Here is a 13720-nt window from a genome sequence, read left to right on the forward strand (position 1 = left end):
AAGAAATATGAAGTCCCTACATTTCCTCCTGTTAGAATTGTCCCTTTCTTTATAACCAATACTTCTATCCCAACAGCACCAGAAGGCTGATGGAACAGAGAGCACATTCTCCTACTGAGGCACCAATGATATTAGTGAGTTTAACTATTCCTACTTCTATCCTATAATTATTGAACTCATGAATTCTCTGACTCCTCTTTCTCTAATCTCTCTCTCTCTCTCTCTCTCTCTCTCTCTCTCTCTCTCTCTCTCTCTGACTCTCTTTTTCTCTGTCTCTCAATCTCTCTCCTCCGACTACCCCAAATATGAGTATGTTAATGTGCTTTTAAAAATGTAATATACACAACTGTAGGTCAGAGACTAGACTTTGCTATCTTCCTTAATCATTTAACTGTTTAATTGTTGAAATACTACAAACTGGTGACAGAGATTGGTCCCTCTGTCATTGCCTCCCCAGTTCTTTTATTACAGGTATGCTAGTATGCCAAGGCTTCGCTACATATGGTGGCTTGAGCTCAGGTTCTCATACACATGCAGCAAGCATTTTACCATCTGATTTATCTGCCTAGTTCAGGACCCATGAATCTGACTGGAGTAGAAACAGTATTATAATGTTAAGAGCATAGACATCCAATGGAAAATTTTACTCATTCTTTAGGTGATACATATCTGTGAGCATTTACATGCTCTTTAGAAGGCTATTCTACCATCCTAATGAAACAACTTTTGAAGAATGTTGAGTAAAAAGATAAAACTGGTCTGTCCCATAAGCAAAGCAACAGTCTGTTGATTAGATATAATACTCCTTGGAAACATGAGCTTTATAAAAAATTTTATAAATCTATGCATATTAGGATAATCTATACTCAAATTAAGATTTATTCTCAGTAATTATATGATATTTATTTTTTGGAACTTCCCAGAGAGATTAACGAGTCCTAACTGTGCATTTTACTCTCTAATTCTCTAGTTTTAGAATCATTGAGATCAATTCCTATACTGTAAATTACAAATTTGCTGTTACAATGTAGACTTCCCAATCCATCTGTGAATTCCACCTCAAAGTCATCTACAAATAGCCTCATTTGCTAACTCTTTGTGCATCTGTTTAGCAGTCGAATTGATAATTGGATTCTCCTTTCTTAAAGTTTAATCTTAGAACTGGCAGAACTCAAAGGCTATCCTGTCCTAACACCTTTAATACTCAGTCGAGATTGAATTCATTGCTGAGCATTTTTGGATTTTGAGCTAATCATTATGTTCAGCTCGCAGTTGACATTTGGGAAAGGATCTCAACCTTTTGGAGCATCCTATTCTGTAAACATAACTCCAAGGCAGGCAGGAGTGAAGAGATTAGAGATGGTATCAACTTATTCCATGGGAAGAAAACCAATAAAGCTACCTATGAGCAGAGGCCACCTTTCTCCATTTAATATTAATGCATTATGCAAACTACAGTTAAAATCTTTATTTTATTCCAGGGATAAATATCCCAGGAGGATATTTCAACATGAATCTATATAATGGTTCTTAAAAACACAGCACCATAACCTTTTAGGTACTGATGATACTACTGTATTTAATGTCCTATTGGCATCAACCCCTACTTGATAATCTACTGACAGATGGAATGGGTATCCTAGCATTTTGTCTATTCCCTTGCCTATTTGTGCATCATTTGACAGGATACTTCTAAGACAGCAAAATTTAGCCAGAATGTTTTGGTTCATTGTCAGTAGCAATTCTTTTAGCATTATTTTTACTTTGCTGATTCAAACTGATATAGGACCCTAATCTTACTCAATCTGATTATTAATAATGCTACAACAACTGTGTAGTTTCTGTCTTTTTTCTTCCATAAACCTGATATTCTGTTTCTAGTAAATAAGAATATGTTGAAGGTTAAGTCATTTTAAAACTGCTTTCAAGTTCAACTGCCTTTTAAATTGAATTTATATGACAGAATGGTATTTTAATACTGGAACACTGTATTTGCAACCAATATGAGATTATCATCAATGTAGCATTATTTACAGATGAATGGTAGCACACAGATTTTATCAAATCTTGATGCTAGCAAATTACACCCTTTATACTTGGAGTCATTCCATGGTAACATAAAAGAATGATGGAGAAATTCAAAGCCAAACCAAATTTGGGACTAGTATACTATAATAAAATATTTGCAGAATTCTGTTGAGTTCATATATTCATACATGAGTCTATTGTCTTTGCAAAGAAATATCATGAAGTAATTTGGCAGTACGAATCAAAGAGGCTGGAAGTTAATATCATTTTTCTGGAAATTCTACTGCAATTTTACAATGATGATATAATAGATATGTGGGCCAAATTTTGCATAGCAATGATCATCAAAATATTACTTATAAAGCCAAAAGTACATAATGGCTTATTATAATGACAGATATTATAAGAATTTACATATTTTCTAAAGCATTAATAAATGACTCTATGTGTATGTGTGTAAGTCTGTGTGTGTGAGTGTGCATGTCTGCATGTGTGTGTGTTCTCAATTATAGATGTGTATATGAGGAAATACAGTAATGTATTTTGACGGCAAAAAATGACATGCCTTTTTTCAATTTTATTGGATTTTGATAGTTTTCTGCAACATACACAAAAATATTTTAAAATACCTATAATATTCTGAAAAGTTGTAGCTTGGAGAATATTTCATATTGCCATTATATATTAATAGAATTCCAAACCTTTAGGTAGACTTATAGACCTTGAAAGATTCTGTGAGTTTCATTTAATCAGAAATGCCTTACTGTATTATTTAAATCATCAATAAAGATATTTTAACGTGTAGTTACTAGGGATTTAAAAGTTAAAGGAGTAAATATTTTTTCTTTTGAAGTTTTCATAAGAATTAAATAATACTTCTAGTTATTTAAGCAGTTGACTCTCTTAGTCACTTGTGAATTTGAATGGCATACACAGCTGAATGACAGGAAAGAAAACAAAGATAACATTATGTGAATTAATAAAAGACCTGCAAAGGAAATCACTGTGTTCCAAGAACTATCAGCTATGATAACAAGGACAGAATAATGAAAATTTACAACCATAAATATTAATAAATTGAAAAGAGTTTGATGAGTCTTCACCCCATTTTTATCACGTTTTTATTTATTTTATGTGCACATGTGTGTGTATTCATTTGGAGACATCATTGTCACATCTCATGTGACAATCACCAAACAACTTATCATCGCTATTCTATTTTAAGGTTTATTGTAGTCCGTATAAAATGTTGGTATATACTTAACTGGTTCTCTATTTTTCACTTTTTTCTATCAATCTATCATCTATCTATCTATCTATCTATCTATCTATCTATCTATCTATCTATCTATCTATTATCACTTATCTATCTATCATCTAGCTATCTTTCCTCTCTCCCAAAATGAGTCTAATTTTCCAGCCCTTGATGGCTAGTCTGGAACTCAGTATGTAGACCAGTATAACCTAGAACATGTGGTAATGTTACTGCCTTGGTTTCTCATAAGTTAAGATATGCACATATGCTGCCATACCAGCAAGAAGCCAAAGATAGACGGACAAACACCATTTTTAATTAACTGATTAGCTACAGAACTAAAATGAATATTTCCTATTATTATACATGTTTTGTCAAGTATATACTGAGGAAGTTTGTTTATTGCCCTCCTGAATTTCTAATCAAGTGACATAATACATAATAATTTTAATCTATAACTTCATCTATAAATACTATTCATATCATAATTTTAATTATATTATATTATATTATATTATATTATATTATATTATATCATATAAAGCACCACATAAAGATATTGACCTTCTTGGCATCAGCAATAGTGTGGGAGTTTGGTAGATAAGTGGGGCGGTCTTTGCGTGGTCTTTTTTTCAGCCTTTGTTCCATTTTTACTCTTTGTCTTTCCTTTGGGCAGGAACATTTCTGTGTTTAAATATTTGAGATGAATGGATGGCCCCATTGCCCAACTGGGGACCATGCCTATCTACTAGAAGTAGACAGACACCATCTCCCCTTTGTTGGTTATTTCAGCTAACATCATCTCCATTGGCTCCTGGGAGTCTCGCTTCCCTGGAGTCTGAGACTTTTTCTTCTCTCTGTCTCTATCTCTGTCTTTGTCTCTGTCTCTATCTCTGTGTGTGTCCGATCTCTCTCTCTCTCTCTCTCTCTCTCTCTCTCGATCTCTCTCTCTCTCTCTCTCTCTCTCTCTCTCTCTCTCTCTCTCTCTCTCCCTCTCTCATGTTTTGGTGTTTCAAAAGGCTTTATTTTTACTTGGTCCAAGACTTAGGAAAGGCTCTAGGGGCATTACAAAGCTGCCTTGTGGCTTGAGAGGCTTCTTCAGGTAGAGGTCCAGAGGCTGGCTGGTGAAGAGCAGAAGAGGAAGCTCCTTGGAAGCCACAGAGGCCTCCTAGTAGTGCTGGAGATTGAGGCGCTCAGAGAGATACTAGCCCAGAGATGCTTAGAGAAAGACAGTCTGCACTGGTTGTGGCCCTGCCAGCCTATGGTGGTTGCTCAGGTGATTGCCCATCTTCTTGATGAGCTTCACCTCTTTATCCAGGAAGTGACTTTCCAAGAAGTCACAGAGATGAGGGTCTGTGCAGGCAGGACCCAGGTCATGCAGAACCCAGGGCATGTAGATGCAAGAGAGCCTGGTTCAGCTCTTCTCCAGGTTCAAGTCAGCTTCCATGGCTTCCTGGCTTTTATCCCATTCATCTTGAGATGGCTTCTGTACATCTGAGAAGAGTGCTTGGCCCTTGCAATCATTCTACAACTTGAGGAGATGCTCTCTTCACACTCATGCTTCTCCTCAGCCTATTCACAGTAGAAGTGGCCTGCACTCTCCAAAGCCACATTGTCGCCATCAAAAAAGAAGCCCAGAAAGAGGGAGGTGTAGGAGGCCCACAGGTGCAAGTTGACCAGGTGGTTCACGGCAGCTTCCACTATGGTGGAATAACTCTGACAAATCTGAGAGATCATGGCTGATCCAGTGTATGGGGCTGACCTTGAAAACAGTGCTGACTGGTCCTAGGAGCTGAAGGCATTGGGTGAGGAGATGGTCCTGGAGGCTGCAATTGGAGAGACTTGTAAGGCTGCTGGAAGCTAATAAAGTGGTAGACCCCAGGTCTGTTCAGTCCAAACACTGTTGAAGCAGAACACATATCCACGGGATCTCCAAGGTGCTGCTCCAAGTCTATGACTTTCTAGTGGCTACCCCAAGTTCCCCATCCCCTTTCGCTACATATTTCTATTCAATTTCCTGATCCTCTGTACTTCTCTCCTGTTTCTTCTAATACCTGTTCTAGCCCAATTTTATTCCCTCCCTCTCCTCTCTCCCTGACAGGAGCCTGATATGGCTGTTTCCTGAGAGTTTCTACCAGAATCTAACCAATACAGATGCAGATACTCACAGACAACCACTGGACTGAGCCTAGGGGCCACAATGGAGGATCTAGGGGAAAGACTAAGGGAGCTGCAGGGGATTGCAACCCCATAGAAAGAACAATATCAGCTAACCTTACCATCCAGAGCTTCCAGAGACTAAACCACCAACAAAAGAGTATACATGGAGGGATACATGACTCCAGATACATAGGTAGCAGAGTATGGCCTTATCTAACATCAATGGGAGGGGAGGGAGGCTTGAAGCCCCAGTGTAGGGTGATGCTAGAGGGGTGAGGCAAGAATGGATGAATGGTTGGAGGAGAGAAAGGCGAAGAGAAAAGGGGGAGGGGATGGTAGTTTTGGTGGAGGGATAACTGGGAAGGGAGATATCATTTGGAATGTAAATGAATAAAATTATTAATAAAAAATATATTGACCTTTTCTTGGGGGAAAGCTTAGTATACTTTCATTCTAAACACATTAGGAAATCATACTTGAAAAAAATTACTGTCTGAAACTATTTGTTGTCCTGGTTGAAGTATAGTATAGTATAGTAAGATATGTGTGAATCGGGTGACAGAGGATGAATGTGCATCCGTTCTCTGTCAAGGTCGCCCAGATATTTCACCAAGCATTTACCTAAGAGTGGCTGTGACCGTGCTTCTGGATGAGTTTGATAACTAATGTAAGTCTGCTTTCCTTTAGTCAGTTTGAATTTCCTATAACACAACAGCACAAACAAATCTATGGGAAAATGATTTCTCTCAGGCTAGGAGTGTGGGAAGCCCAATATTAAGGACCAGCAGTCATCTGGCATGGTACTCCCACAGTGTCATCCTACAAAACAAAGCCAGAGATGATCACCAAACTGGACGGGAATGAACTTACTTGTGTAACAAGCCGACTTCTGCAACAACTCGCCAACTCCCATCAGAGCAACATCAGTTTATTCAATAGTACAGGAACACCTACACACAGAATTTAATCACTCATTAGACCCTATCTGCTAGCACCATTCAATCAATGATTTCTATTTTCACTGAGTGAATTTTAGGGAAGAAACTCAATCTCATAGTTGATATCATCTAGTGAGCTGAATACCTAAAATGGACAAACATATAAACACGGGGAGTAATGCTGATCAGTCTGCCTTTACCTGTTGTTAACTAATCCTGGCCTATGGACTCAGGATGAAACCTTCATTGCTCTTGGTTTTTAAGTATGGGATGTAATTTACACTATTTCCTCTTGCTAATGTCTGGTCAGATTTCTCAGTCCCATAATCCTTTGAGATGATCTGTAATGACTTTACATATCACATATATTCATCTTTGATTGGTGGTTTAGTCCCAGGGAGCTCTGGGGGTACTGGATAGTTCATATTGTTGTTTCTCCTATGGGACTGCAAAACCCTTAAGCTCCTTGGGTACTTAAGGAAGCTACTCTTGCCATGATATTGACTGCAGCTCACAGTTGAGAAAGAGGAACATAGAAGGTCCTTGTGACAACCACCAACACTGCTCCCACCCCCCAAAGTGACAGCTGGGACAGAAAGCCATCAAAGCAAATTCTTAGAAATTGTGATAAGGATGCTACAACTGATGACTTTTGACAAGAGTGAAGATGAGGGAAAATTCAGTTTTATCTAAGGGCCTGGCCACTGGGAGTTTGACCATGCTCCAGTGAGTATATGGGTAACACAAATTAGACTTGCATTTTTCTTCTTCTTCTTCTTCTTCTTCTTCTTCTTCTTCTTCTTCTTCTTCTTCTTCTTCTTCTTCTTCTTCTTCTTCTTCTTTTTTGAGAGAGTGGTCATAGGGGGTGCACAGATCTAAAAGGACTGAACAGTGCGCTCAGGGTTCCTGATATGACGTTCTCAAATAATCGATAAAAATATCATAAGAAAATTACTTTGAATTTTTTTATTTACCTGATGTTCTTGTTCTGATATGAAACACCCATAAGAGCAAATACTTATTTCAATGTTCTGTCCTCAGCTCCAACAACAATCTAACATATTGTGGATGTGCCATGAATACTTACTTTGCAGATAAATACAAGGGAGGGAGCAATGCTGTTTATACTGCCCAATTCATCGGTTGAATTCATAAGCCACTAAGATAGTTTAAATTCATCATGCCACCCACAGATCTGCCCTCAGTCATATCTGGGACAAAACACACAGAGCCCCATCTACCATCCTGAAGTGCAGGGATAGAATAGGAAGATAGACCACCATGTCACCCCTAGGCCTGCCCTCTAGTACACTACCCAGGAGGCTATGGACACCTGCTTGCCACACCACACCACACAGCATAAGCAAAGGATGTTACACATGGGGCCACTATCTTCATGCTCATCCTGCAGTGGGAGCCACCACATTGTGACAGTTAAATGAGAGAGAAAGAATTGGAACACCTTCAGTATCAGTATCATGAAGAGAGGTAAAACTGGAGATGAGGGTAAAGAGGAGTAGCCTGCTATAAGCAGGCAACCCTGCCACCTCAGGATATGGTGAGATTCCAGCCCAAGTTGTCACTGAGGGCCATGTCTAGGTCAGGTATCAGTCTCATTGTCTATGGCTCATATTACCACTAAAGAACATGGGGACATGTCTGGTCAGGGTAGCTTCTGGGGAGGACATAGGTGTCCAAGGGCTGTGCAGAATTGCCCTTGCCACTCACTGACTTTGGTGCTCTGGATAGCTGAACCCCTGTCTCAATAACAGCAGTACTCAGGAGAGCAAATCTTGCCCCTCACCCAGACAGTACAATGGAGCTAGCCCTGATGGCATTAGTGTGAATGGGCTAGCCCAGAGGGCATGAGATAGCATGGGAGAAGGGGAGATGGCTCCCATCCCTCCAACGCTGATCCCTTGTAACCTCTGGCAGTCTGGAAAGCTGTCTACAAGATCTTGAGAGCAGGAGAGCTATCACTACCCCTCACCAACTGCAGCGCTTGGGAGAGCTAGCCCTGTCCCTCACTTGGACAGCATAGCAGAGCTGCCACTTGGGTGGGAGCACAGATGAGCCAGCATGTTAATGAGAGCATGGGAGAGCTTGCCCTGCCACTCATCTGTCATGGGTTGATGTAAGCAAAGGGATAATGACTTTATTCTCCTCACCCCCTCTACCTATTGCAGGTGGGAGAGTTGGCCCCAGGGTCACAAGAGAGGATAAACTGTATGTGCCCCTTACCAGCAGCAGCACTTGGGATAGAGGACCCCACACCTCACTTAGACAGCACATTAGGGCGAGGGGGTGTAGGTGAAAGTATGGAGAGCAGGATATGACTAACATCTGCTGCATCATCCATGAGGTGTCATGGGTGTGCGGGTGATACCCTTCCTCTCTTGCCCCTCAGCACTTGTGGCAGTAGGGAGAGTTGGTCCTGGGTTCATGAGAGTAAATGAGTTAGACCTGTATCCCCCATAGCAGAGTGGGCCCTGCACCTCACCTGGGCCCTCTTGCCAATGGTGTCATTGGATCACCTAGCTGGTGTAGTGTTGTAGAGCTTGACCTTGTGCTGTCGATAAGGGAGAGCTGGCATGCTGACTAGCTTAGTTGTCACCCAGGCCCATATCCAGGGCTCTGAGTTAGACTATCCTAAAATCTATATCATCTGCATACTATTGGGCTGCTTGAAAGAGCCAGTTCAGTCCTACTGATCCAAAGCTGCAGGATCTCCATGACACAGGTCAACGACGGATGACCCAGAGAAGTTCAGGTGAGGATTCAATATTGATGGTGTCACAGGAGCCAGAGATCCTGAACCAGACTAATGATACATTTCAATGAACATTTGCAAGTAAAGATGTGTGGACAGAGGGATAGACTTTGGGACACACTGTGATGTACTACAGCTTCCATATTGAGATGTTTTCTATGGTGTATGAGTGTGTGTGTGTGTGTGTGTTTGTGTGTGTGTGTGTGTGTGTGTGTGTGTGTGTGTGTCTGTGTGTCTGTGTGTCTGTGTGTCTGTGTGTCTGTGTCTGTGTATTTTATTTTGAGGTGGAGCTGCAAAGGTGTAAGGTGGATATGAGAAGATGAGATGAGTGGGAATGGAGTACATGATGTAACACTCAAAGGAATCAATAGAATTTTTATTTTTAAATGCATTTTAAAATAAAGTATAAGTTTTTGCTTGACAGCAGCCTGATATAGCTGTCGCCTGAGAGGTTCTGTCAGTGCCTGGCAAATACAGAAGTGGTCGCTCTCAGCCATCCATTGGACTGAGCACAGGGACCCAAATGGAGGAAAATCATAAAGGAGCTCAAGGGGTTTGAAACCCCATAGGAAGAACAACAATGTCAACTAACCAGAAGCCCCAGAGATCTTAGGGACTTAACCACCAACCAAAGAGGACACATGGCTCCAGCTACATATGTGGCAGAGGTTTTCCATATCTGGCATCAATGGGAGGAGAGGACCTTGGTCCAGTGAAGTCTCAATGCACCAAGTGTAGGGGAATGCTAAGGCAGAGAGGTGGGACTCAGTAGGTGGAGCAGCACCCTCATAGAAGCAGGAGGATGGAGGATGGGATATGGTTTCCAGAAGGGAAACTGAGAAAGGGATAACATTTGAAATGTAAATAAATAAAATCTAGTAGTAAAATAAAGTAAAATATAGTATAAGACTTTTTTGAGAATCATAAGCCTGAAACTATTACCAAGGTATAACTCTCATTCAACACTGACTTTAGGATCAGCCTTTTCTGTTTCTTTACATTTCAAAAATCACATAAGGGGCTGGAGAGATGGCTCAGTGGTTAAGAGCATGGACTGCTCTTCCAGAGGTCCTGAGTTCAAATCCTAGCAACCACATGGTGGCTCACAATCATCTGTAATGAGATCTAATGCTCTCTTCTGGTGTTTCTGAAGACAGCTACAGTGCACTTATATATAATAAATAAATAAATAAATCTTTTTTTAAAATCACAGAAAAATGATAGCATCCAATTACCATCACATTTGCTATTATTGTTATTACAAGAAACTGTAAATCCCCCTCCCTATGCATATCCTCATTCTGTAGCCTGCATCCAACCAGTGGGACTTCCAAGTACTGATTTTGTTCACACAGTGTTTTGTACTCCTTTTTTGAGACTTAGCACCTAGAAATCTGGAAAAGCCTTAGACCCCGTGATGAAATTAGCTATGTATTGTTGCTCTCCCCAAACTCTTGTTTACCTTTTTCTCTGGTGATGACAACCTGTTGTGTGACAAAACTTCTGCAGATGCACAACACACAAGTCTTCTCACCCCAGATACAGAGCCCCCCAACAAAAAAATGTACAGGTAACACAAAAGTCATCTTTGTGATCCATGAGTTTTAGTGGGGTCATGTAAAAGAATATGGGTAAACGTCACTTACAGGAGGAGAAATGACTCAAAGGCAGCTAAATCAATAAATTCCACCCTAGCATGGGTGACGGCTCACAAAATCAGGGAATCGGGAAGCCCAGTGCACAGCCTCCAGGAAATGCAATGGTTTAGAGTGGGTTCTTTCCAGGGGATTCAGTTGGTCAACCTTTTCTAGGCATCACACCTCCTTTCTGCTTCTTCCAGGTCTTGTCTCGGGATCTTCTATGCAGCTTCTCTCCTCTCAGAGCATCATTTTGAGCTCAGTTTCATTTCATTTGAAGGAGACTCCCAGCCTGTATTGCTTACTCTAGTGGCAGACATGGGGGTTGAGGGGTGATGGTTGAGGTGCAGTGAATCTTGTCCATTTCAGTAACATCCCTGAAGCCATTTTAAGTCTTTTACCTTCCAGCTTAAGGAACAACCTGCAGGATGGAATGTTTCAATCTAAGAGACCTTACATAGCATAGTCTTTCCCACCTTCTCCACTGTGTTCTTTCCAGTTGATGCCTACTGTCTGCTATCAGTCTCATCATTTCTCCCCTAAAATAATGTGAATGGCCTGCTAGCCAGGCTGTCCTAGTCTCTGATACTTCCTGTCTTCTTGTTGTTGAAAATAAATACAAAACTCTATAAAAAGCAACAAGGAACTATTTTCTATTGCATTCAACTCTTTTGTCCTCTCCCCATAGCCTTTAGGATAAAATTTAAACACCAAAGCATATCAAAGCTTGCTCATGACCTATTATTGTCTGACAAACTCTACACATTCCCTTCCTCCATTCATGAATTTCTATGTTTGTTGTGGAAAATATTAAAAAAGAAACCACCAACTCTCCACGCTCCAGTTGCTCTCTGCTCTCTGGAAAGGCTGGGCTGATAGGCTTTCTGCACTCCTGCAGCAGGCAACTTTCTAGCTAGCCCCTGCATGACCATTCACCAGTAGTCAGCCGTCACAAGACTCATTTACCCGATAGAAATAAGACTCTAGGAGCTCATAATTAACCAATCAAAATTATGTTTCAATAAATTCTCAATTTACAAGATGTCAATACAATAATTTCAGAATCAATTGATAATGATAAAAGCTTTATCCCAATTATTCTAATGTTATGATATCATAACTACCCATGGCTGGTTAAAGACACACTGGTTCACATCTGCCTGTATGTTGGCCTTCCTCCTTCTCCCCTGCGATGCTCTCTGTCTCTGCAACTCTTAGCTCTGCCTCCCTTTTCCCTGTCCAATCACAGGCCTCTTACTGCCTTAATGTAATCAGACAGGGAAAATCCTGAGACATATGTCCAGCCAAGTTTGGTTAGGACGGCACTTGATAGTGTCATGCTCAACTCTGTGCAGAACACCTTAGCATATATCGAGCCGCTGTACTGTAATTTCTTTTTCACTATTCAATATTGAAATGAGAGCTAGGACTGTAGCTCAGTTGCCTAAGGACTTGCCTAGTGTGCATGAAGAACTGAGTTCTTTACCCATCACTGCATAATCTGGATGTGGTAGAATAAATGAAAGGTAAAGGAAAAAGAGCAGATGTTCCAGGTTACTCCCAAAAGCATGGTATATTTGAGGCCAATGACAAATGAGACCCTGCCAAAACAATGAAAACCAACAAAATTTTCATATACAAATAAGTCATTATTTTTCTTGGTATTCCTGCTTCCATTCTTCATTCTAACTCCAGGAGCAGATGTGAAAACTCTGAACTTTTTAGCCTATAATTAGTAAAGTCAAGGCATAATTATATGTTCATGTTATGTGAACCATCTGTACTTAGCTTACTCTTTGCAAACTTTGAGGGCCTATATACAAGTATCTTCTCATTGCCTATCACACACATGCCAGGCTCTGATGATCATCTTGGAAGTTGCTGTGTCTTCTGGCAATTTAAAATCATATTTTCTGTCTTAGCACCTCCTATCATATGCAAAAATACTATAAGAAAAATTTAACCCCTTTCAGATGAAAACACACATACTTTTATAATCTACATTACTATTTAAGAATAGCATCTTAGTTGACGCCCAAGAGAAAAACAATTGGTAAGCTGTCTAGAATTTTGTATAGCATTTCTAGAGAAATAATTTAGCTTAATTTAATTTCATGGTATAACAAACCTAACAAACTTGTGGCTAAATCTTCATTTTTATTTCAAAGATTTCTTTCTACACAGGGACTCTTTTATTTATTTATTTATTTATTTATTTATTTATTCCTTGCAGTCTGCAGTAATTCTGACAGAGGTTGGCTCCAGCCAGTTTCAAAGATGGACCTGTTATCTGCTGGATGTAAATGCCTTTTTTATCTACGAATCTCCAATATTGCTTTCTTCTTGCTACTGTACACAGAGATGGAGCCCATGTTGGTCTATATGTTTCTCTGCCACCTGCATGGAGATTTTCCCAAATATGTCCTGTCTTCAACTCTGCCATGTGCCCATCACTCAGTGTGTCTTCCTGGATACAGCCAGGTCACATTGGTTCACTTTAGCCAGAAATCTCCAGCACAAGGAACAGAAACTTTAGCAGTCTTGGAAGTGCAATGAATGATATTTGGTAGCATATGCTATTATTGAATATACAGAAAAGACAATATAAACTATAAGCATTTAAAGGCTGTCATTAAAATACACTTTACGGAATGTGAACCAAATTAATTTTAGTGCAGTGTAAAGACAATGCTTCAGTTAGATATAATTGAAATACAGAAGCCAGGTATACTATAAAAAGCAGAGCATTTAATACAAAGTGATGAAGGGCAATAAACCGGATTTCATCTGTATTTTTTGCCACATTATTGAGCCTACTGTCCAAAACAAAAAGATAAAAGTTTCAAACAGTATTTATGCTTGATATTGGACTATGGATTTTGATTCTTTCATCTAAAACCACAGCTTTCTGTTCCTAACATTGCAAAATGAC

General features: G+C 40.0%; 1 long non-coding RNA gene and 1 pseudogene across 1 annotated transcript in view; one reads left to right on the forward strand and one right to left on the reverse strand.

The window, feature by feature from the left end:
* The window catches only part of 4930556G01Rik (RIKEN cDNA 4930556G01 gene), a 191149-nt gene that overhangs the window by 32920 nt on the left and 144509 nt on the right, over positions 1 to 13720 (forward strand). The gene's annotated exons all lie outside the window — the stretch shown is intronic.
* Positions 4449 to 5091, reverse strand: Gm11920 (annotated as a pseudogene).

This window comes from Mus musculus, chromosome 4 (genome assembly GCF_000001635.26).
Source record: "Mus musculus strain C57BL/6J chromosome 4, GRCm38.p6 C57BL/6J".
NCBI classification, from domain to species: Eukaryota; Metazoa; Chordata; class Mammalia; order Rodentia; family Muridae; genus Mus; species Mus musculus.